We start from the raw sequence: 26,306 nt of genomic DNA, 5'->3' as shown, positions 1-26,306 counted from the left end.
CTCCCCGTTCCCCAGGTTGTGCAACAGCCTGGTTGTCTGTGTAATTCTCCTGTCATTCATTTTTCATTTTCACTCTTGAATAGAAGAATTCAGGGCATGTGTGAGGATCAGTATCCTCAGCTTTCTTTGCGTTTCCTCACAGTAACCTGCTTTTAAACTTAAACACAAGTCTCCAGAACAAATGCAAATTATCATATTCGCTTTGGATTCCTGTGAGGATACCTCATAGACTACAGCCCTAAATAATTTTCATATATACAACAATCAAGCATAATATTATGACCACCTGTCTAATATTGTGTAGGTCTTCCTTGTGCCTCCAAAACAGTTGTGACCCAACAGAGACTGGGCATAGGCCTTCTGAAGGTGTCCTGTTGTGTCTGTGCTTTGGGTCCTATGGGTTGAGAGAAGAGGCCTCAACAATTGATCATTTTTTTTCTAGTTAATTAGGAGACCAGGTCAACACCTTGTCCTGTTTTTTGTCTTTTTTATCTCATCTTATCTTATTCTTTTTTAAAGTTTTATTTGTTAAGTTGTCCCTCTTCCAGTTTATGTGCATGTGTCATTCAGTGAGTTTACATTACATTAATCAAGCTATGCTCAAAATTCGACTTTCTGACTACAGTCCTTGTCCCAGTTTACATGCAGCGCAAGAAAATCGAATAACTGTTCTCCTCCTCCACACTAGGTGGCGATATGTGTCTTTTCAGCGGGATAATACCACGTTAATACGGCCCCTTTTCCAGTTGACCTATTACACCATTTAATAAACAAGAGTCGTTCATGCGGCAGACCGACAACCATAGGGATAATAGTACATTTTTTTAATCTCGTACGACGTACATAATGTTCGTGCTACCTCTGGTGCAGATAAATTGCGCAGTATCCTTCAAACAGGTCTTGTAGCGGCTCCATTTAGCTTCTACTTCACTTAAGTTCTCCTGTTATAGTCCAAGTAAAGCAATAATTAGTTTTTTTCACGTGCATGTAAACGCGCTGTGTCAGGCTGCATCCTGCTAGTGATGGCTGCTGCTATTGAGGAGCTTCATTGCTATGGGGTGGGGGTGCCTGCTCTGGTCTACGTGAGATTAGACGTGAAGATTACATGGTTTCGAGGTTACGTGTACTCTATCCAGGGCTATGCCCATGATCACTGGTGTGGTTGTTAAGCACAGAACCTGCTATCTAAGTGTTACACGAGCAATTTAGCATTGTGGTCCCATTGGGAGACTCACGGGCGACAGGTTAAATAAAGGACAACCGACCCCTCTGTGGCTTGCCTGCAGCTCAAGCAGATCGGCTCACCTTCAGCTCTGCACAAACTTAGTCTGTGTTATAAACTGACAGGTTGTACTGAAGTTAGTCAATCATAAATGTTTGAAACAGAAACTGAGGCTGCATAATATTGCTGATGTTACTGATCGTCAGTTCTGACGTGTGAGATGATGAACATCCAAGGAGGAAACGCTTTTGAACGATGTTCAAAATCTCTGGAGATCAACAACTAAACCTTGACCTGCATGTTAATGGGATTGTATCTGCAGGTCTGTTATGCAGGAAATGCAGGTATATCGTTTTGTAGAATAAAGAAATACCTTTGTTTGTTTGTTTTTTACACCAATGACGTGACACTAACATTGATCCTGTTATTGGTCTTCAGCTCTAGAACAGAGGAAGCCACTTAGATGAGTGGTTCAATGCAGTGGTGCTCCAAGGGCCCTTGAGTACCAGGGGCACCCAAAAATAGGTTAGATAAAAAAAACAAAGACAGAACATTTTTTAACCATCTCCATAAAAATGTAATTGTGTAATATAATAATGAGTAACAGTAGTAAAATAAGTGATCTTTTTGGCAGGAAAAGTTGAATATCCGCCAATCAAAAGGTAAATAATATTGGCCAACCACCCCTGTGATTCTGCATGAAATGGTTTGGTCCTGCCTTAGCGCATCCGTTGCCAGGCAGCGGTCTAGTTGAATTACCATTCAGACCAGAAAATCAATAAAATGGAAAAACAGATCTTTACTCCTTACTCTTATTTATGTTTCAGTGTCAAACAAAACTTTGATATCTATTTCTAATATTCAGTTGACTACACTGAAATCTCTTTACTGTACTTCAGTAAGGTACTCTGGCCCTGAAGTAATTAGGGGTATCATGTATCAAACCTATCTGTACGTCACACAGAAGGACAGAAATGGTCATCCTCATTTATATGGGAATAGCTGAGCTCCCAGCTGTTGAAGACCACTGGGCCATAGAGACCAGTGTTCAAGAACTCAACCTGATGTTATCTGAGAGATTCAGGCAACATTATCAGGTCAAATGTGATCTGCAGTGTCTGCAGGGTCCACCTCTACATGAACGCTGAGCTTCATAACTGCTTCATTTGATACCACAGGCAGTGGCCTAATGTCTATATTTGTACATATGTAAACAATCTTGTTATAATGTGCATGTTTACAAGTGTTCTAGTGTTCAAAAAGTTAAGTTTTAATGGTAAAAAACATCTGTTACTTTCAACTTCTATGTGGTTTTCCTTGTATTTCTTATAGATAAACTTAGGGCAAGTCAGAATTGAAATTCAAATGAACGAATGGTACAACGACTGACCCTTAAGCCTTGATAATGACGGGCTGGGGCACAAAGTGATTTTTTTTCATAGGGCCCAAAATTCCTGGCAGTGCTTCTGGTTCAGTGTCTTCAAGGACACTTGTTCTAGCTTTATTTTCAGACACATTCTGATCTAAATGTGTAAAAACAATGTAAAGGTTGCCTTTAAATCTGGCTCTATCTGCATGATTCTCTGCAGATCTGGTATATCTACAATATTATGTGATACTCCGCTGAAAAATCCTTTTGGCAGTCACTTGGCAACCTACGATTTTATATAAACAAGTTTCACGATTTAGACAATGCATGCTAAAATGGATTACAAGGATTTCACAGCAACCTAAATCATCCTCAACTACCAGTGCTGCATAATCAAGTTCTCAGCTGTCCAACTTTAAGCTCAATATGTTTCCTATGTTTGAACAAATGTTCTACTTCTCAAAAAACTTTGTAGAATCAAAAAGGATGATGGTAGTGCTATAGATATGCGGTGCAATTTGTCACATTTTGGCAAAAAAATAAAAAATAATGAAATGCTCCACATTTGTAGTTCGCTCATTTGAGCCTCATTTGTCTGTGGGGCCCTAACAAGCTGCTTCTGTCTCAGGAGAACTCTGTGGTCTTCCTCCGTGTACCCAACATTTTCACATAATCAAATATCCATTTTCCCGTAATGACAGATATATACTGAGGTTTATGGAAATCTAATCTGCTGTTGTAAACAATCATCAGGTAAGCCTTTTTCAGGGAAAACCTTTATTGGACAGAACTGTTTTTTCACCAGTACATCAGCAATAACAGTTTTCCTTGTAATACACAGAAGGGGGAGTTGGGTCGGGCAGCAGGGGTGACCATGCAGCCGCAAACAAAGAAATCATCAATGCAAAAAACAAAGTATATCAAGGCCACTGTCATCATACAAAGGTAAATGATGACAGCGGCCACACCATGTAATTGCTCAGAGCACTGGTCTGTTCAGTGGAAAAACACCAGAGAAATTATCACTTGACTGTGTAGTAGAAAAACAACCAGCAATGCAGACTGAACATGAATAAACAGATGTTCATGCATCTCTGAGACTGTACCCTGCATTGCAAATTAAGTGTCTGTTAGAATATGATTCTTTTCATCTTACGCTTGACTACTTTGTAGCTTTTAAAAAATATATTTTTCCATATCTCCAATCTTCAGACATAAAAACACACATGCATGAATGCATGACCACGACTCGCACTTTCCATCTCTTTAGAATGCACACACCATTGCTGGTGGAAAAGTAGTTTCTGTGGCAGTAGGTTGTTCAAGCTAAGGCGTCTTTCTCTCCTGTCATGTACTCAAGCTCTTGTGGGAGGACGCCCAAGGCGTTCCCTGGCCAGATGGGCAATGTATTCCCTCCAGCATGCTTTGGGTCTGCCTCAGGGTTTCCTCTTAGCCCGACATGCCCAGAATACCTCCACGGGAAGAGGACCTGGAGGCATAGTGATCAGAAGACTCCTTAACCGCACTCTTGCTTTGAGTTCCTTCCAGGTACCAATGCCTCTCAATATGTGCTAAAGGGTGAACCTCGATACGAAGAAAACTATTCTTCTCGGCTTAAATCTGTAATTTTATTTAACTGGTTTGTACCAAAACACATGATCGTCAGTGACAGTTGTGAATAAAAAACAGTGAAAAAGAACAACTACAGGAAGTGTTTAACTGTGCAACGTCTGTGCCTCGACGAATATGCTCAATGCAAGAAGCAATCACTGACATATGCTACTACTAATAAACAACACTTCGAAAATGTGCATTACTTGTTAACTGAAGAAATGCAATCGTTCATATTCTGAAATGTCTGCAAGTGCTGTCAGCAAGTAAATCATCAATCTTCATTACTATCCGGTGGTAGCCGTGCACGTGGCTTTAATTGCTTACTCTGAGAGGGGGCGTGTTACTGTCATCTCCAACAAATTAGATCTCCTTAGTGCTTAGATGAGTATGATAAGATAATCACGCCATTCAAACACGGTCAATCCAGACAAGCCTCCACTTCTGTCAAGATTCTGCCTGGTTATGGAATACCACCATCCCATACTTACAACTAGGTGTTGAACAGACTAGTCAGTTTATCGACTTTGCTGGTGTCTCATGAAGTTTTAAGCATCAAGCCAACTAGTCACTGATCACATGACAATAGCAACATGGATGCCTTAGAGAAGACCCAATAAGAGACGCCGTGGGTCAGCAAACTAGAAAAAGTGTAGGTACCAGATCTGCTCGGCTGAGTATCCAGCACTTCCAGATGTTGATGTTTGTTATAATTGGTTGGACAACGGGAAGAGAGATTAGCAGTTTTTAGCAGTTAGCGGTTGCTATCGAAGGAGAGCTACTTAGTGGCTTTGCTTTGTCCTTTTATTCTTCAGATAAACTGATAACAGCTGAATTTTTATTCAGTCTTTTTCAGGATAAAACTAATTAAGACTTTTTGCGCCTACTATACAAATGAATGTATTTAACTCGAATTATTTTGTCATTTTATTACTTTATTTTTTTTATTAATAATGTGCTGTCATCGTATTTTTTGTATTTTGTAAAAAAAATGATAAAATTTCACATACTGTGAAAAATAAATTAAACTCGTTTTGTGTAACCATGAACTTATCTCGCAGTCTGAGCCAAATGGAGCCGAATTTAGCCGAACATATAGCTGACGTCATCTGGAAGCGCCGGAAACTCAGGCGAGCAGATCTGGTACCTACACCGGTTCATCAAGTGTGAGGGAATATTTCCCTTAAGATGGAGCCCATACTACTGCAGAATACATAAGTCAGTCCTAGAATACGACAAAAGTGGTACTGCAATGCACACTCATCCTAAAAAGACATCCACCAAGCAGAGGAACGATCCAAATCCTTTTGACAGCAGTCAATGAACGACTTTGCCAAACCCTGTGTTAATAGAGAGAAGGAGGCTGAGCACTGGCATCAACAGTTGGCTGGTGAATTTTCAAAGTTATTAGATCTTTAGTTGCAGTAGACGGAGTGGGCTTCAGAGCTACAGCTACACTATCCCATCTTACCGCATGCGGTGAAGTGCTATTAAATGCTATTGATGGTGCTGAGTTGCAGCCTAGCTGTACATATCTGCAGCACACAGTATGTGGCACATGAGTGGCCTGTTCTCAACATACGTATTCAGGTCAAGAATATAGATTTCATTGTTGCAAAGCATTACTTTCTACTGTGTCGGCTTTAAGAAAAGGAAATACCAGCGGCAGGGACTTGGAAGTGGTTACTGGCTTATTTTTTCTTTCAAGTTTGTTAAAGACTCCTGAAACAACTGTCAGTCAGTGAGCGCATACAGGGAAAACCTTGAAATTTTTAAAATAATGGCTGCTGGTAACAGAAACGAGACATGTTACTAAGCACCTTAATTTCCCAACGGAGATAAATATAGTCCTATCTCATCTCATCTCATGCAATACATCTGCTTATTGTTGCAGTGAATATCAGTAGTACTCTTAACCTATCTTAATGTGCTAAACCCCTCTACAATATTTAGGAATTCAATTCAGAAAAGAGCACAGTATGTCAGTATGTCAAGGCCGGAGCAGCCTTCATCAAATTAGAGCCTCTGCTTACTTCTTCACGGACATTTTTCAACTTTTGCACAATAGCAGAATCCCACTTGATCAATGCACTGCATAACAAGGCTGGAATCTGAAAGCACAGGAGCTACAGACACACGGGCAGAACCACAGAGCCTTGCGTGGAATCTGCCAAGGTGCTGAATACAGAGAGACTGTTCGGAAGAACTCTCTTGGTCTCATATCAAGCAGAGACACACAAGAACAGAAACACAGAAGACACGGCTCAAAGGAGGAGACCAGCGTGAGCTACCAAACAGAACCAGGATGGTGCATGGCATTGTCACAGTTCATTAATATGGCATTCATAGTAAAAGAAAAAAAAAGAGAGAGAGAGAGAGCGACAGAAAAGAATCTGCCTCCTCCCTACTCTCTCCACTAAAGCTGTGTTTCTATCAAAAGTTTTCCATACTTTCAGATCCAGACCAACAGCCAGCATCTTTCAAAATTTACCCAGCTGTCTGTTTTGTGAATGTCATACTCGGTCTACAACCAAAAAACACTGATGACCATGGCAAAATTATGAGGCTGACCATCTCACTGTGGAATATTATTACTAAATCCTGTTTCACGTCTTTCTTTAGACACATTTTTAGTGGGTAGAAAATGCTGAGGAAACATGAGCATACTTGAATACACATCGTTGAATAGCAGTGCTTAAACAGGGACTTTTTCTCTGCTAAAACAATCTCCATGGAATTTTTATTTTTCTCATATCTAAACTGTTCCATATATCGGCACCTCACAGTGGTCACATTTCCATATTTCTTCAACTCGATTTAAATCATTCACATCAGAGATCCTCAACGTTATTGACAACGCTGGGTTCATTCAATAGGAAGAGATGGACATACATTTAAAATGACACTGGCCACATTGATTCCAGCTTGTTGTCATGCTACTGCCAAGCTTCTGTCCTTTCTGGACCCTTGTCATGTCGCCTGATGTTTAGCCCTGATTGATTTTTTGATTATTACCACAATAGTGTCAATGTGCATATGTACATAACATTAAAACCACTGGCAGGAGAAGTAAATACCATCGACCATCTTGTAATTGTTGTTCTGTTGGGAAACTTTTGGACCTGGCATTTGTGTGAATGTTACTTAGACGTGTACCACCCACCTAGACCAGACCAGGCACTCCCACCCCATGGGAATTAGGCTCCTTGATGGCAGCAGCCATCCCGAGCAGCACATGGTGTTGACCTGGCCTTCAAATTCACTAGATCCAAAACTGATCAGGTATCTATTGTATGCACTGGAACACGCTTGATCCATAGAGGCCCCTCTCCTCAACCCAAATACACCACTAATCACATTCTGTGGCCATAGGACACCCTCAGAAGCCCCATGTCCATTTGCGCAAGGGCGCCCTACGCAAGGTGGGCATAATGTTATGCCTGGTCTGTGTATATCTACCAGTGTGCTCATGGGGTTCAGCATACATCACACAAAAATGTCCTCCACAAGGTGGCAAGCAGCAAAAATCCAAGACACTCTGGAATTATAAATGGAGTATTTATTATGCTCTTCATGTGTAGGTCCAAGGCTTCATTGGACAGAAGGAAGGCCGCACTACACTGTAATTTAGAAGGAAAATATTTCAGTCTCAGGTGGCTAACCATCCAAACTGCACAGACAAGAGTATTCTGATGAATAGTGAGTAAAAGATAAAAAATAGCAAATGATGTGTCAATGAATAGTGGCGTAAAGCCCTCTCCCATAGGACCCAAAGGCCCCCTACTAATAACATCCTGTTTCCAGATACCACAGGACACTCTCAGAAGGCCCATGTCCATTCTCTGATGAGTCACAACTGCTTTGGAGGCACAAAATGTGTATTTTGGGTTAAGTACTCTACAATAGTTGACATTTCAAATGCATTTAGAAGATTTTTTTTGAAATCCTTGGAAGAGGAGCATGACAGTTATATGTATGGTATGCTTTGATTCTTGCAGACATTGCATCTTAGTACAATTGAAGCAAGGGTGCGACCTCATCTGTGCCATTTTTTTTTTAAGAACGCAAAAAAGCAGCTTGCCTCGTTAAATTAAAAAGAAAATTGCCCTTCGTCTTTGGTGTGTATTTACATGCTTTCTTGCACACACTCAGTCCTAGAGAGAACAGTTCAGAACAACACACCACAAAAAAAAAACTATTTCCTCACCATTAATTTTTCCATATTAATCGCCTACAGAACACAAAAAGGTTGAACCAGTCTCGTAATCCCCCCTCCAGGTGTTGGTATGGTGCATGAAATGGCTATTGTCGTCTTCTCCATGCCTTTGTTCCGTTTACCAGCAGGCATTTCTATCTTTTTTTCATCCACTGGCATTTGGACTTGTACTTAATCTGCGATTTCACACTGTTTCCATCATTTTCAGCCGCATGTCTCGGCGCCCATCGAAATAAAACAAATGAAAAGCGCGTTGCGGCGTGACAATTTTCCTCATGAAGTCGTGCGGCGACAACGAGCCCGCAGGAGCATAATAGCCTCAGCAGAGCGGTCACTGTGATCAGCCATTCATCTCCCTGCATGCTCCTTGGTAGCGGAGCGGTCTGTATTTTACTAGAACTAGACTGGGGAGACTGCAAGAAGCACAGGACGCTAAGCTGTTCATGCACTCACAGGACTCATAACCCGAGCGTTTGTATCTGCTTGTGTGCTCTGGTGGGGCCAGCTGGTGGACCGTCAGACTGTTGTCGTTAATGCGCCAGAGGGGAGTCCGGCGGCAACTGGTTATCTGCCATTTTGCCGCTTCATTAGACACACTTAAGCACATACACATGCGCTGATGTTGCCCCTCAGTCCAGCGATATACATGGACATTCTGGTAAATTGCAGGGGGCAGATTAGAGTTAAAATCACTTGTTGAAGAGCCACCTGCGCAAACATTTTAACCATATCGCAAACAGTGCTGGGCAAGTGACTTCAAAATGAATTACTTGTTACTGTAATTTCAAAGTAATAAGTTACATTATAATATCACTTTTAAGTTACTTGCACCAAAAATAACTGGAAATATGGATTGTGCGTTCTCATTAGATCTTATTGCATTCAGTTTAGCTCATTTTGTCATCCTGTGAATATGGAGTGGCATAATGACTAAGCTAGGCTTAACGCTAACAACAGCACAATATAATGGAGCAGTTATGGCTCATGGTGCAATACATATTGTGATAGAGATACTGTTAATTTAGGTGTATTCATATTGAAATCAATATTGCTAGAAGCTACTACTGTATATTGTAACCAAACACCTAAAGAAAGCTGGCACCACGCTACATGTTTCCTGAAAATACTTACTGCTATTTTGCGAGGTACAGAGATCTTTTGGTTTCGCACACAAAGCGAACTTAACTATGATGTTCTTCGTCTCCTTGTCTCTGACGAACTGAAAATAATGAGCATATGTCTGAGTACGACTCAGCTGTTCTCTAGCACTTACAGGAAGTTAACATTTTCTCAGATTTTTTTCTCCTCTGCTAATTCCGAATTTGTATAAAAACACACAACTTTATTTATTTAATTAATTTCAATGGTTTAAATCTATTGTACAATCACAGTTATTTTTTGTAATGCCTTACTGTACATTACCGTGTTACAGCAAAAAGTAATGCATTACAGTCGTAACACGTCACAAAATGCTTCCAGTTTTGTTAAAATGTCTCACTTCAACATGTCACTGTCAACTCTGGACAGTTCACCCCGTGGTGCTAATTTACTTGGCTTTCCCTGCCTTTGTCTTAACCAGTCAACCCGGTTCACCTCGCCGCCCTCCTCCTTCTCCCCCCTTCCTTTTTTTTTTATCTTTATGTCTTTCTCTCTATCTCTATCTCTCTCTCTCAGGCAAAGCAGACACGTAAAGTCAAGCTGTTTGGAACAGCGGTGTCTCTTGATGAAAACCCAGGGGAAATGTGCTGGGAATTGCTTTCATTTTGTTAAAGACGGGGCCATCCGTTTCTTCCGCGTTCAGCACGGCCAGGCGCAGCTGTTTGCTCAATTCAATAGCAACTCCCTTACAAATGGATATTTCTCCTCTGCTTTACCTCACCCTCTTCCTTCCTCACAGCTTTCGCAGGGGCCGCAGTTGTCCACAGTTGTAATTTATTTGCTCCTGCTTATCAGAGGAAGTGGAATGGACATTTTAAAGTAGCTAGATGCTATTACGATTAATGCTGTTTTATACATATAGTGTATAAACTATAAAATTAGAATAATTTCCGACTGCTTTTGGGAGTTCTCCTTAGCTTCCATTGAGGAGAACATGCACAGATCAATCGTATTACTCATTTGGACGCTTGTTGTTTGCAAACTGCACACTCTGTTTTGTGGAGGCTTCTAAAGCCTGAACAAAACATTCATCCTGCTGCACGGAGACGGATCTGTAATTGAGAGCACAGGGAAAGCAGGTTAGTGCAAACTGTTTAGTGCACCGGCACTGAGTGAGCTGTCGTTGTTGTTTTAACTATACCGGTGCTTATCTTTAACCAATTGGAAAATCGAATGAAGAACACGGATGCCTGAGCAGTAGTGATGTGCAGATTGATACTGAAATATCGATACTTGCGATACCAGGTCTTTATGCTCTAAAATCGATTCTCAAATCAAAATATCGATACATTCGATACTTCAGTCATTGGAGTTAATGTAGGAACACAGTGGAAAAATAACTAAACTATTGAGTTGTGACAGCAACAAACCGTGTGTAATACCTCAGGTTAAACACAACACAGCGGAAAAAAAAGGAGAGCAGTGTTCATTTTATAGTAGTTCTTAAAAGTTAAACAATAATTTATTTTAATGGTCTTATTATTTTACTTATACTTAAGTGTTTGAATAAATAAATAAGTATAAAGTATAATAAAATAAGTATCGGTGGTATCGAATATCACTACTGAAGAGAAGTCTGAGTCCAAAGAACTGAGACAGTTCATCATGGAAACGTGGACATAACGAACCTGGATAGTTCCAGTGTTTTCATTACATTCACATTTACAAGATTCAATCACTTATTTTCTTGAATTAGAACAAAAAGAAGTCTCCTCTTCCCTGAACTTTAACGATACGAGTTGATATCAGGAACACACACCGATCAGCCACAGTATTAAAACCACTGATAGGAAAAGCGTATAACACTGACCGTCTTGTGACAATTCAATGTTCTACTGGACATTTTAGGACCTGGCATTCGTGTGGATGTTGCTTAGACATGTACCACCCACCTAGACCAGACCAGGCCCCCCCACCCCATAGCACTCCTGACACTGACACTCCTTGATGGCAGCAGACATCCCCAGCAAGATGCTGCCTGACTTAGGAACAACTCAAAAAACAAGAAGAATGGCACAAGATGTTGACGTGGCCTCCAAATTCACTAGTTCCCAAGCTCAAGTATTTGTGAGATGAACCACAGAGGCCCCTCCTCTCAACCCACATGACCCAAAGACCCCCCCACTAACAACATTCACCCTCAGAAGGCCCATGTCCATTCTCTGTTGAGTCACAACTGTTTTGGAGGCACAAGGGAGACCTACACAATATTAGGATTATATTGTACGAGGGACCTGCGGGCCTGATGTGATGGAGCAGCAGCCTCTCCATGCTCCTCATGACACTGGATGTCAGGACGAGTGGTCTGTAGTCATTCATCTCCCTCGGGTGTAGCTTCTTAGGGACAGGGATGATGCAGGATGTCTTCCACTTTTGTGAGTGTTGTCAGATCCAATCAATCACTTTCGTTTTACAGAATGGGGACAGCAAGACCCAGCTCTGTAAATGCACTAGCACAATTTTTTTTTGGTGTGTTCTCCCTGTTCCATTCAGAAACATTTGGTGTGGGAAATATCCAAGAGGGTTACCTTGGCAACCAGGGCCCAGAGAGACCAACTGTCAGCGAAAAGAGAAGGGCAACGAGTGAATCGCTTCATATGCGGCTTCAGCATCACTGCATTTCTTTGTCTTGTCTTACAAATGTAAATACCTTTTCAGAAATGCTGGTCATATTCCATCTTCAGTCTTCTATTTCATTTCTATTATGGAAACATGTATAATTAGTTTAGGTTCTTCCTCTTCTTCGCAGCACTTCTTTCGAATTCACATGGGGATTGTATGGAACAAATGTTTTCATATGTGGAGACAGCAGTGGTGCACAAGTTTCCTCTTCAAAAGCGTTAGCTCAGAGCCATGCTCACAGTTCAAAATCTGGATTCAGCACAAATATTACAATCCTGAAAACTGTCTTTTTTTAAAAAAACTAGTTGCTCTCAGCTATACAGTCAACAGCTATCAGTCAACCATAAATTTGTTCCTGCACAAACTTAAATGTTAGCGACGTCTCTCCTTCCAGACGATGGTAGGAGAGAAAACTAGCCTGAGTCAATGTTTTTGTTCATGCATGCATTAACCATTAAAGACAGTTTTATCTTCTACTGCTTATCCTCACTAGGATTGCGGGGGTTGCTGGAGCCTATCCCAGCTGTCATAGGGTGAGAGACGGGGTACACCCTGGACAGGCCTCCATTCCATCGCAGAGCTAACACAGCAGAGACAGACAACCATTCACAGTCACACCTCGGGTCAGTTCAGAATCACCAATCAACCTGACTGATGAAAGCATGTCTTTGGAGGTGGAAGGAAACCAGAGTACCCGGAGAAAACCCACGCAGACACAGGGAGAACATGCAAACTGCACCCAGAAAGGCTCGAGACTCGAACCCGGGCCTTCTCGCTGGGAGGCATCAGTGCTAACCACCGAGCCGCCGTGCTGCATCAAAGGCAATTTCTTGTTTTAGATCATTTATATTATTTTCTCATTTCCCACATGAAACAAAGTGGGGTGTAACGTAACAGAATGAAAGCTACATTATTGCTGCGAAGGTTAACTTCTACCTGAGGATGTGTTGGAAATATCAGCTGAGCCGTTTACTTCGTTTCTGCGCTGAGGCTTCTTCTCTGGCTGCTCTGTTAGTGTTAGTTTCCTCTCAGCTTACGGACTGAAGAGTTGAATGATTTGGCTAGATCTTCATTTTTTAAATTTTTTTTTTATGGACCTTCAGCATTTCAACCTCTTCAGTAATCAAGTTTGGGTTTGGCGGATGCTCATCAGGTCAACCTCGTAGCATTTCTCCAGCCTGACCGGAGTCACACACACCTAACCATATGCCCCGCTCCAATCAGGAGGACTTCAAAGGCTGCTACACGTGGCACCGGGGAGACGAAATGCCCCACTGCTATTCCCACTTACATCTGTCTCCGTCTAGTTCCGCTTTGTAAATCTGCAGCTAACTTGTGATCAGAGTCTTTATGCGGTCAGGGACAGCGTGAAGCTGATGGACTCCTGCGGAGGAGCAGCTCTAATTTCTTGAGCGTGACATGAGAAGATCAATACCTGTCTATATTGTATATGAAACTACTCCCTTCAGAGGTGAGGACGAGCTTAGCTCAGCATAAACACGGAGGTCAGGGGGAAGCGGCTCTGTTCAAAGATGAAACTAAATGCTAAATTGTGTTTTTTCAAAAGTGTAAATGATGAAAATACGTATATAAATACATAACATCCCCAAAAATGTCTTTCTTTTGCTCCTGTCCCATACTCTGGAACCAGCGACCCAGAAGGAGGAAGTTTTGCACCTTATTAGGTGGCTGCACTGTACCTGAAACAGCTGGAGAATTGGTTTGCAGACAGTTAAGCTGAGTTTAGGAAGCTTGGTCAGAGCTAATGATTAGCCCAACCACTGCAGCAGTTCACCAACGACACTAACGAGTAGTTGCCTATAAAAATAGGTCAGGAAGGAAGGGAGATGAGCTAGGGGAGGCTACGTTTGTGTAGCAGATAGATAGATAGATACTTTATTCATCCCAAACTGGGAAATTTCACAGTTGCAGCTGCAGTGCAGGCACCATACACAGTCTACTATATAATAGGAAAACACAATATACAATATACACAATATTTACAAGAATTATAAAAATAACAGAATGGAATAAGTGAACGCCAAAGGAAAAAAAAAATAATGTATAGAGTGTTATCTGTCACATAGAGATGTATGGCTTGAGGCAGGAAAGATTTCCTGTGAGACAGTAGAGTTGTCTGAGTCTCTTGGAGAAGGAGCTCCGTTGTCTGTCTATCATCTGGTGGAGAGGGTGTTCAGGGTTATCCATGACTGATAACAGTTTGTTTAGTGTCCTCCTCTCCACCACCACCTCAAAAGTTTCATTCAGTCCGTTGCTGTTCCCCCAGGAGACCACAGCAGAGGAAACGGGTGCGGGTCACAACAGGGTGGTAGAAGATCTCCAGCATCTTGCCGCACAGCTTCCTCAGGAAGTAGAGTCTGCTGCAGCCCTTCTCATACACAGCTGTATTGTCGGTCCTCCAGTTCAGTTGAGAGCAATGATTTAGCCCTTTGCCTTAAATTGCAATCAGGCCTGTATCGCGCCATGATTAACAGCTAAAAAGTTCAACTGAATTTTTCCTCATCTACCCACAGACTGAGCAGCCTGTTTGATAAATGCTGGGGAATAAGAATGACACATACCTTTGCTATTTTAACTGTGATAATTAACTTAAATATTCCGAGCTATAAATGAATTCCCATGGCGCGAGGTGCAAATTGGCATTCGCGCAAACAGTTTCATTTGGGTGATAAAGGCTCGTAGGATCACCACCACGAGTGCCGCCACTGACAGGAAGGAAGCAATTGTTAAGCACGGAGAAGTTTTGCACGCGCAACACAAGCGCGGATCACATCGACGCTCGCTTTTGAGCACACCACAGGTGACGAATTCGTAAGAGAGTTTATTATTGCCGTATGATGTTTTCCATGCAACTTTAATTCCGCACTGACAAAGATGTATGGCGTCATTTATCACAACGCACAGCTCCCAAACAGAGTCCGACTCCGCGGCACTGGTGCGGCAATTTGTTCTCTGGCCATTATAAACACCATATGTCTCTGCACGCAAGTGCTCGACTACGGCAACGGAGCTAAAAGAAGCCACGGATGAGCTAAAAGTGAGAAGTGACCAACAAAAACAGCGGCGCACGACAAGGACTAACCCAGATATGTTGTTGAGTTATCTAAGGTATCTCAGATGTAGGCTGGTTTACTAAGGAGGAACCAGCTCAGCAGTCCGATCAAGGACAACAAGAGGTTATTAAGTAAATCTACTCTCAGCGATTGTTGCCTTCCGCTCAGCTCCCCCTCAGTCTCTGCCAGGGGCCCCCTGTGTGATATGGATTGTTTTCAAGTAACAGGCGGTGAAAATGGCCATCTCATTATTTTTAATGGGTGTTTGAGATGGGTTCTATCGCGGTGGTGCACTGTCATTTAGATGCCCGGGCAGCAAGCAGGATGAAACGGAAAAATGGATGAGGTGCACAGGAAGGGGAGTTCTCCATTGTGGCGGAGGTGTGCTCTGACTGTTGTTGTCTAGCTGTGAGAATATCTTAATATGTGTTTACTTTGATCAGAGCGGAACAGGTAGAGGGAAGGAAGGGGCAGGGGAACGAGAGATACCGAGAGAAGAAAGTGAGAAAGAGAAAGCAGACCTGGTCTTTGTCCACCGAGGCGTTCCGCGCGTTTGTGTCTGGCTGCGACCCACAGCCACGCCACACGCTAATTGTGATAATTTTTCAATCTACATTAGTTTGTTTGCTAGCCAGCTCATCTTTAAACCCTCCTCATACCCCGACAACACTGTGATTAGGTACACATATCTTCCATAACCCTGGAGCTGCCAGCAGGCTGAACAAAATGTCATTTTTTTTTTTTTTCCACCGTGTTTTTCCGTCTAGATGAGTTTTAATTAAGTCTCCTCGCTGTGCTCCCCCGTGGCTGCTCTAATCAGACCACGGGAGCGTTGCCTTTTCCTTGCTTGTATTGTAAAGGATCCCATGGCATCTGTTGGGCCCCCCCCCCCCCGCCCGTCTCACTGTAACACCCCCTCTGTCAGTCCGCCCGCACGCTGGGAGAGACACAAAAACACGGGCACCGGGGCGAGCATTTTGATACAGCAAAAGACAATCAGCGGGTGGCTGTCGTATCATTGATTAAGATTGGTGAGGTTATTACGCAGCATGGATATGCACAGATGCTCCCCGATGAAAGCCAGTCTGAAACATGCTGGACTACTAATTTATAAATGTAGGCAAGCGGAAAAAAACCTTTGGAAATGAGAAAGTTGCTTTAATCTTACTGATTAACTAAAGTTTTTCTTTTTTGTTTGCTATGTGTTACATCATGTTACACATTTTAGGTGTTGCACTGCGTACATACACTGATCAGGGATAATGTAATTCCTGTCCCTCGTGTCTCCAAAACAGTTGTGACTCATCAGAGAGTGGACATGGTCCTTTTGAGGGGGACACCGATACTTGGTACAAATACAATCTAATGTGTGTTTGTTTTCTTTTAAAAAATGTGCCTGAAAGAGTGGCTGCATGTCCCCAATAGCCAGTGTCTTATTGCGTTATTAGTTGTTTTTTTTGTCTGACTTACGGTTGTGTTTTTTTTTTCTGTGCCAGTCAACATGGCTGTTTGTCATTTTTGTTTTTTAATTAGTTTTTTTCTGAACTTTTTGTTTTTGGCTGTGGAGTTCGGTGGAGCGGCCATTGTGTCCGGTGGTGTGTTCCTGAGAAGAAGACTTCTCCGCTGAGAGAAGTCCTGGGGATGCCAGGCTGGAGTTGGAGTTGGAGGTGGAGGAGCGGAGAAGGAGGTTCGGGTCAACGGTGCTGTCTGTATTCACGGGGAACCTGAGGGTCTTTGGCAGCAGAATGGATGGACTGTGTGCGCTCGATGGGACCCAGAGGGAGTGTGCCATGAGAAGGGCTTTGGAGACCCGGTTCATACTGATCATGGTACATTTGTGCCTAGCTTCGGGACCCTATGGGTTGAAACAGTCCATTGGCGTTTACATCCATCCCTCAATGACAAGGACAAGGAAACACCATGGACACGATCCATGCCGCTGTTGCTATGCAACTGGACCCACATCACCTTGGACACTGTTGTGCCAACTGCTTTTGTACATTTGTTCATAATGCTAATTCTGTAAATGTTCTTGATTACACTGTTTATTTTACTAAATAATAATTATTTTTATTTTCTTTTTAATTAAATCTTATTTCATTTTATCTTTCTTGTTCTTTTTAAGAATGTTTACTTTCATGTACAACAAAGCTACTGTGACAAAGTAATTTCCCTCGCGGATCATTAAAGTCTTTCTAAGTCTAAGTCTAAAGAATACAAGACATCAGAGTAAATTATTTATTTATTTATTCATTTTAAACCCGAAAGTGCACTACTGGTCAAAAGTTTTAGAACAGCATCAGTATCCCCTCGTATAGTTGGTTTAGTCCAAGCTCTACCAGAACTACCTCAGGATAAAAACAAGATGGAAAGCTTAAAAATATGGTGGACCGTGGCCCAGTCTCTAGACTGTGTGGCACCCTAAACACATTTCGGAGAACTTTAGCAACAAATTTGGGGTCAACACCCTGTGTTCTTCATGTTTTTTGAGTTGCATGTGTGTCTGTGTCAGTCTGCATCCTGCTGCGGATGGTTGCTGCCATTAAGGACTGTCATTGCTGTGGGGTGGGGGTGTGACTGGTCTGGTCTGGGTGGGTGCTACACATCTAAGTAACATTCACATGAATGCCAGGTCCAAAAGTGCCCCAGCAGGACACTGAGTTGTCTCAAGATGGTCAATGTTATTTACTTCACCTGTCAGTGGTTTTATTGTAGTGGCGGATCCGTGTATACTGCAGTGGCTGTAGACATAGTGGTACTATTTCAAGCGTTTGGGGGTTGATTTAGTTTTGTCAGCCTTTCCAGAATATAAAACATGAGAGCAAAGGTTTAATGGATTCAGCGTGGTTATCTGCCCTGCAGGGGTTGGCATGTTTGTCTCACTTCTGTTGCATATCACCCAAATGTAGCAACCTAACAAGAGGATTTCATTGGGTGACTACATTTTGATTTAACACTGGGATCAAACTGCAGACTGATGATGTATCCCCAAATTCACCCCACCCAACAATCAGCAGAGAAATCCAGTCCGGGGTCACGGTTCGCCACAGATCAGTTGGTAATGTGAGGGGCAGACCCTCACAGGTGCACCAAGGCCGTCCCAATTAATACCTGACACGTTTGATATACAGGATTTAAAATCATAAGACTTTTCAGATCTTGTAGTGTGTGCAAGTCTGACATAAGCGACAAGAATATCTGATGTGAAGTTTCTCCTTAAGTGTGTGATGCAACCGTGTCTCAGAATTGGGTAGGATTTAAAGGCTCTTGCAGTCTGAGCTAAGCTTTACAGGTTCTGGGAACAAAAAAAGCACACGCACTGGCTGGAAGTCAGCCGCACAATGACGTTACCACCTCTGTCTTGCTAGTTTTGGGAGATTTAAACAAACTTTCATTACTAAATATACAGCTGTGGAACAGTAGCACATGTTTCATTCGCATGTCTGATATTGGTGTTTATTCAAAATTTGTAATTTGTAGATTGGATCAAGTCAGTTTTATGTTACAAAAGTCACAGTATACAACATATCTTTGTGAAATATTATCAAACATTTTCGCAGGACCATAAAAGCTAAAAGCATGTGGAATGTAAAAAAATGTCACGATCGCACAACATTAACCTGATGGAGAAGTAAAAAACATGTGATTAGCAGCACTGAATATCAAAATCTGATGCATTGCCAGCTTGGGTACAACAAGTCTGGGTTTATTTTCAAAAACCTAAACCGTTCTGTATATTGGCACCTCACAGTGGCTACATTTCCACGTTTCTTCAACTCGACTGAAATCAATCAGAGATCCTCAACGTTATTGACAACACTGGATTCATTCAATAGGAAGAGATGGACACACATTTAAAATGGCACTGGCCAGATTGATTCCAGCTTGTTGTCATGCTACTGCCAATCTTCTGCCCTTTCTGGACACTTGTCATGTCACCTGATGTTTAGCCCTGATTGATTTTTGATTATTGGCATAATAGCATCAATGTACATATGTACATGTACAACAGGAGAAGTAAATAGCATCAACCATCTTGTAACAATTCAATGTTCTGCTGGGAAACGTTTGGACCTGGATGTTACTTAGACATGTACAACCCACCTAGATCAGACCACTAATAGCAATTAGTCTCCTTGACGGCAGCAGTCAACCCCAGCAGGAAGCAGCCTGACACAGGTACACACACAGAATCGGTTTAGGAACAACTCAAAAAACATGAAAAACAGCACAAGGTGTTGACCTGGCCTCAAAATTCATGCCCATGTCCATTCTCTGACGAGTCATAATATTAGGTAGTTGATCATAATGTTATGCCTGATTTGTGTAATTGCAGAGCACTAATAAAATAAACCACTAACCTTAACAAAATTAGTTATCTTATTAGAATTAATCTGTCAGCTTTCAGTATTAAGGGGTGTGGACACAGGAAGAGACTTGCAGTAATGTAGTGTCAAGAGACGATGACACAATTTTAATGAAAACATTAAACAGATGAAAACATCTTTACCAACGCAAAGTGGGCTGGTACCAAGATGAAGTAGTTTTAACTGTAAAGTGACGCAACTGAGGTGATGACCAGTGGAAGTGACTGATACAGTTAACTGAGCAGGAAACACTGCCCACATATTTGGTTCCTACTGCTAAATCCACAGTGCTTTTGTGAGTGTTGCCAGATCCAATTAATCATTTTCGATCACAGAATGGGGACAGCAAGGCCTAGCTCTGTAAATACACTGGCACCATCTTAGTGTTCTCACACTGACGACATCCTGTTGCCAGACACCACAGGACACCCTGAGAAGGCCCATGTCCATTCTCTGATGAGTCACAACTGTTTGGAGGCACAAGGGAGACCTACACAATATTAAGAAGGTGGTCATAATGTTATGCACATATCGACATATTATTCTGTATATATCACATAACACAAGTGTATTTCCTTGTGTTTGTTCCAGGATTCAGAATTTGCGTCGTAATGAATGAAATTTAAGTGGGACAGCAACCAGCGTGTTGCTTTCCAAGTACTGTACATTGTGTTCGAAATGTTCTATGTGATAAAACTCAACTTGTAATTGAGAAGTGTTTGCAGAAGAAAGGCCATTGTCTTTTCATAATTATGTTCTTTCTTCCCATTCAAAAGGATTAGACAAAAAAAAAAATCCAATTGGAGACGGTTGGTAGGTTTGCCGCCTTATCTGCACTCGTTCCTCCATGTATCAAATTTGCCGCTCGATATCCACATTGTTCTCACTTTATTTATGGGTCAGATCTAAATGAATTACTCCTCAGTTCTTACAGCGCACTTCATTGAGCCGCATACGTGGAACAATGAGGAGCGTTCTGAATTCAAGCGTGATCACAATTGGTCGCTTTTGGCATCACCATTTCCCTTTGAGGTAAACGTTAATGCTAATGAGGTAACACTGAAAGTTACACTGACGTAAACGGGATCGCGGGTGGTGGGTTTGTGTGGGTGTATGCTACATGTTCTCTGGTTAAGCAGCAGAAAAGAGCTCTTTAAAATTCTTCTTGTTTTCATTCAGTGCTATCATCCCTCTCATTACCGCCTAAAAGCAGGAAAACTATGCGTGTTTTCCTGTCTGGGCGACACATTAGCAGCAGAACAAGGTGTTGGCATGAGACAACACTTTAAATCCCATCAGTTTAAGAGAAAATCCACACAGTTTGAGATTTTAAGTGCTCCGCTGAGGAATATAAACACCCACACTGCTTTCACACAAGGGGTTGTACCAACTAGTCATCTTCACTGCTGTGCCATGATGCTTTAAGCGGGAAGTCGACTAGTCACCGATCATGTGACAATACCAACATGGACGCCTCCAAGAAGACAGGTGAGGAGCCCAGTGTGTCATTGCAGCAAACCAGTAGCGGGTCACCAAGTTTGCAGAAATACTTCTCTATAGATCAAGTCCAAGTTTAAAGATACATCGCTATGATGCACTGGGATTAAGGATGGGCATTGGTAACCAGTTCTTTTAAAGAGCCAGTTCCAACTGGTTCAGTTCATCGATATCATTAGCCATCATGCTTCTTGATTCTCCTTGTTTGTGCTGAATCTTGACATCCCAGTCCAGATGGCGGTGGTAATGCACCTAAAAGTTGTTTGCCAACCGCCATAAAACAAAAGAAGAAGAATTTTTACGTCGAAGCACGTCATTCACATCACGTGATGCTCATATGACGACAAGGAAGATGTGACAACAGAGGCTGAAATGGTCCAAAGTGTGGCTTCACTTCACTAGAAGGGACTGTAACTGTGCAAGGTGCAATTTATGCAGCACAGTGATTTGAAGCAAGAACTTCAACACCAACGTTGAAGCATTTGTCGATGACACACGTATTAAATACCCAGCGTCCCATGCGTTTGACAATTTCTGGTCAACGGTATCAATAAAATCCTATCAATGCCTATCCCTAGCTGGGATGACATGGCTCTGCAGAGGGAGCTGCCCACGAAGCCTCTGCAACCCACTTCAGTGGCTCGGCAGTGTGTCTACCACCCATGGTTCCTGCAGTCCTCTGCCAGTCCTTGGTACTTATTCATCTTCCTCTCATGGGCTTCCTCAATATGCTCCTCCCAAGGCACAGTGAGCTCCCACAAGTTCTTAGTGGAGTCTGAAATAATTACCAGGTCGGAGTGGAGTTTCGTGTGGGTTATCTGTTCTGGGAATTTCAGTTGTTGCCAAGGTCTACTATCAGCTGACAGCCAGGTGCTGCAGAGAGAGCATGGATGTTCTCATCTATCGTGGTGGGGGATTCTCGCCAGGTTTAAAGAAGGCGATGGAACTCTTCCCAGCATGAAATTTGCTGGTCTTAATGGCTGAGCAGCTTACTGCATCAGCAACCGCCTTAAGCACCTGGTCATGGCGCTGCTGGTAGCGACCCTCAGCCAGGGCCTTTGGATAGCTGCTGAGTAGGATAGCTGCTGAGTAGCACCCACCTGCCCACCACACTGTGGGCAGGTGGGTGCCTCGGTGGAAGTTGGAGCTGCTTGGTAAGATGTCATATACAGCCTGAACCAGTAATCCGATGCGATGGAAGTCAGACCAAACTGGCAGTGCTGTGCAAAGACAGAATTGCAAACAATGGAATCCCAATGTCCTCAAATGGGTATTTGCTAATTAGCGACGTTGCAGCTTGTTGCTATTGATAAACTTAGTTAATATGTGTGTCTTATCGATGTCCCCAAATGAGGATGCAGGGTCTTTTATGTATGAGATCGTCGACTTGCACCACTTTTAATCAACTTTAACAAATCTGAAGTCGTTCAAACCCTATTCCACACACAAACGTCTGTATTAACTGCTTCCTACAAAGGCGTATTTTTTAATTGGTTGCACATATCTTGGAGCACTGTGGAATACTCATTTTCACTGCCGAGACCAGGATTCACTACACTGCACAACCTCCGGCTGGGTCACGTGTGCAGCGCTCTACTGGGAAGCCCGATAGACAAGCACGTGTCCTTTGTGCTGCACCAGTGAGCAATCTCTGCGTTTGCCCTTGATAGTGCTGCAGTAACAAGGGCATTTGGCTGACACTTTAAAAAAAAAAAAAATCTGAAAAACAGATTTATACGAGAGAACCAGGTCATGTCTCCCAAATGCATCTTAGGATTCATTGCAAACATCGCAAACACTATTTGGTTTAAGAGGTGCCTCCCAAAAGCGCCGTAAGCTGCAGAAGCAACAGCAGGAACACAAAATCACATGTCTTACTGACTTCTTCAGCATCAGCTAAAAAAGAAAAATTTGACCCCTCAAGGTCCTGGACTGGTTGATGATTTCCACCTGTAACATCCTAAAATTCCGTCAGTATCGGCTAAAGAAAAGAACCAAATTGAGTCGATAAACACTGTTGTTGTTAAACCTGTTCTAATGTACCTCAGCTGTAACTCGCTAAATCTTATGCAACAATAATGAAGTGTGACAAATGGCACATCCATTTAAGTCAAAGCAAGCTCAGGAAAAAAGAATGAACTGAGAGGAACTGCTTTAGGCTTTAGGTAAAGGCTCTGTAGAAAAGCTCCTACAAAACAGCTTTTAACTTAAAAAAAAAAAATCAATAATCATATATAAATGTGCTACGCTCCTGGACATATAAATTAAGAGAGGGAAATTGGAAAACATCAAAAATAAACATGCAGAGTTAAGAGGCATCAAGTCTACAGTGACATGCGGCACTCACGTACATACGGTTCTCTGAATCAATAGCATACGCCTCGGGCTATTCCAGCAATTCCATTTTAATTTCACATCCCGAACAACAACAACTACAGTGTACTTTACTGACAAGCGGGCGACCGGATCACTGCAACCCAGCATTACAGGTGATTGATCGTTCGCTCTTACTGCTATAAATCTTTGGCTCTGTGTTGATATGAAGATGTCCCCCGAATGGACTGAGTGTGCATTACTGGCTCCCTCCAGTGTAAATGCAAAGGTTGGTTTATCCCGGGGGGGAGGGGCTCTTCCTACCTCCAGCACTTGCAAGAATGCAGTTCAGTATGCCAGTCATAACTTTTAATCTAACAGATTTATGGATGTTTACAAAGACAAATTAGCAACTTTAGCAACCTAGGATTGTGTATTGATTTAATGTGTGCAGCCCTCAATCACTGTCAAAGGACTACTACTAAAATTTACTGTATATTCTTACTTTACAGTGCGTAATAAATCATGCTGTATCATGGCAGATGCGTGCTCCCACACATGGAGCTCGGTCTCTGTGTTTATGCCACGCTTTGTGTCTAGGGATGTTAAGTCAACATTAGGATCCTGAGAAGCCAACAAGTAGTACACACCTCGATTTTCTCGAATGAACACTGACAAAGTTCCGTGTACCGTTGCACGCCGTTTCGTGCCTTTTCCGCTCCCGACGTGAACAATTAGTGGATTACGGGGTTGTGCTTGTCAGTGGTGAATGGAAACACACTGTTCGCAAATGATGCCTGGGACTGCCAACTCTCTTATCACCTTAGAAACAAGAACAGCGTCAATAAAGTGTCGAGGAAAATAAGGCTTCACTTGTGCTTTTGCGTGTATGTCTGTGGGCTAAAATCAAAAGAGCGCCGCTCACGTTTTTATTGCCTCTGCCAGAGACTGGGAGAAATTTGGGAGGCAGGATATTGTGTATTTCACAGACAAGCACACATAATAAAAATGAAAAACATTTTGTGACTACTTCTTCTTTTTTTAAAAAATAAATAAATAAAATTAAATTAAATTTGAAACACTGAACAAAATACTTTTGGGGATAAAGCAATTTAGAAAAGAACTAATGAATTTTTTTTGTCACGTTTTCAGCCGTACATGTTAGGATTCTTGATTGTTTCTGTTCATTTCTAATATTTGGCAGCGGCTGTTGAACTGGAAGCCGAGAGAGAGGAAGAAAGACTCAAGCAACAAAGAAGCTAAGGCAGTGGAGGAGGGAGGGAGGGAGGAGGGTGGATGGCAGTAAGGGATGAGTAAGGATGATAAAGGACCAGGGCCCAGGCAAAGTTTATCCCCAGGGCTCTGTTCCTCCAGTCTGAAGACCCCTTTAGGTGGTTAGGGTCAGCCAGCAGCCCAAATCGATGGGCCGAGAAGGGACTGCGAGGCTCCATGCTAATACCTGCTGCACGATAATACCGCCTTCTGAATCCCTGCTGGGCAATGTCATCCATCACCCCGCTGATGCCACCAGCGCACGCAGAGGAAGAGGAAGAGAAAGACACAGAATTGTACAGATAGATAGATGGCTGAGGATTTCTCCAGCGTCTCTACCGTATATCCCAGAGCTGATTTTAATAAAAGTGGTAATAGCGCCGCAGGAACTCCCCGCGATGTGTCTCTGGCCCTTAAGACAGAGAGATAAATGCCAGGCCTCGCACATCTTGGGGGACAGAAAGATGTTAATCCATATATTACATATTACCTGCCCCAGCCTCGGGGTCACTGCGCTGCTACATCATAGTAGCTATTGATTGGTCCCCATCTTGACAAGAACTGCTAAATGAGATATTTCATCCCCAAGAGAGAAGCCCACTGTATTAATTTTCCAACCAAAGCCTCACTACCCGGCAAGCATTGTTTACCCTCAAGTTTAATTTAGTTTCATGTAAGGTCTCTCGGGCAATGACTGCAGTTATGCTCCATCTCAAGAGCAGAGTGTTTTCTTCTTTTCCTTTGTTCGATGGTGGAAACATTAGAGTCTGCCCTCATACATTAGAGCAGGGGTGTCGAACTCATTTTTAGTTCGGGGGCCCAATTTAATCTCAAGTGAGTCGGACCGGTGAGATAATAATATATAACATATAAGTAACGACAACTACACATTTTCTCATTTGTTTTGGTGCAACGAAGAACAAGTAAATCAGGAGAATGTTGATATTTAATAAACTACGCTTAAAAAAGGGCTCAAGAAAAATAAGTGCAATTTGGGCACATTGATCTCTGCTGTTTATTCCTGGGTCTTAGTGTTGTGTTCTGTCCACTTCTCTTACTACAACAGATTTGGGATAGCAGTTATTTTCAAGCTGCGGGCCAGTTTAGTTCCTCTGGTGGACCACTTTTGGCCCACGTGCCACATGTTTGACAGCTGTGCATTAGAGGCATGAAGTAACTATTTTAGTTCTGCTATGACTAAAGACCACTTCTCACACAGTTTCAGACAGTGTCTTTGTGTGCTCTTTACATTTAGACTGGTTGCTTCCCGTGAGGGCTCATTGACTGGTTCAGTAAAGATTGTTGGAAAAGGTGAAGATAGCCCCAACATTATGAACACTGACAGGTAAAGTAAATCCATGACATTCCTAGATGGCAGCAGCCTGACACAGGAACACACAAACACACAGTTCAGGAACAGCTAAAAAAAAAAAACAACAACCAAAAACATGAAGAATAGGACAAGGTGTTGACCTGGCCTCCAAATTCACTAGATGCCAAACTGATCAAGTATCTCTGGGATGCACTGGAACAAAGAAAATAAAGATGGCAAATTACTGGACAAAATCCACACAGATGTCCCTGG

The sequence above is a fragment of the Mugil cephalus genome, chromosome 10, assembly GCF_022458985.1.
Source record: "Mugil cephalus isolate CIBA_MC_2020 chromosome 10, CIBA_Mcephalus_1.1, whole genome shotgun sequence".
NCBI classification, from domain to species: Eukaryota; Metazoa; Chordata; class Actinopteri; order Mugiliformes; family Mugilidae; genus Mugil; species Mugil cephalus.
Note: the sequence above shows the minus strand (reverse complement) of the source record.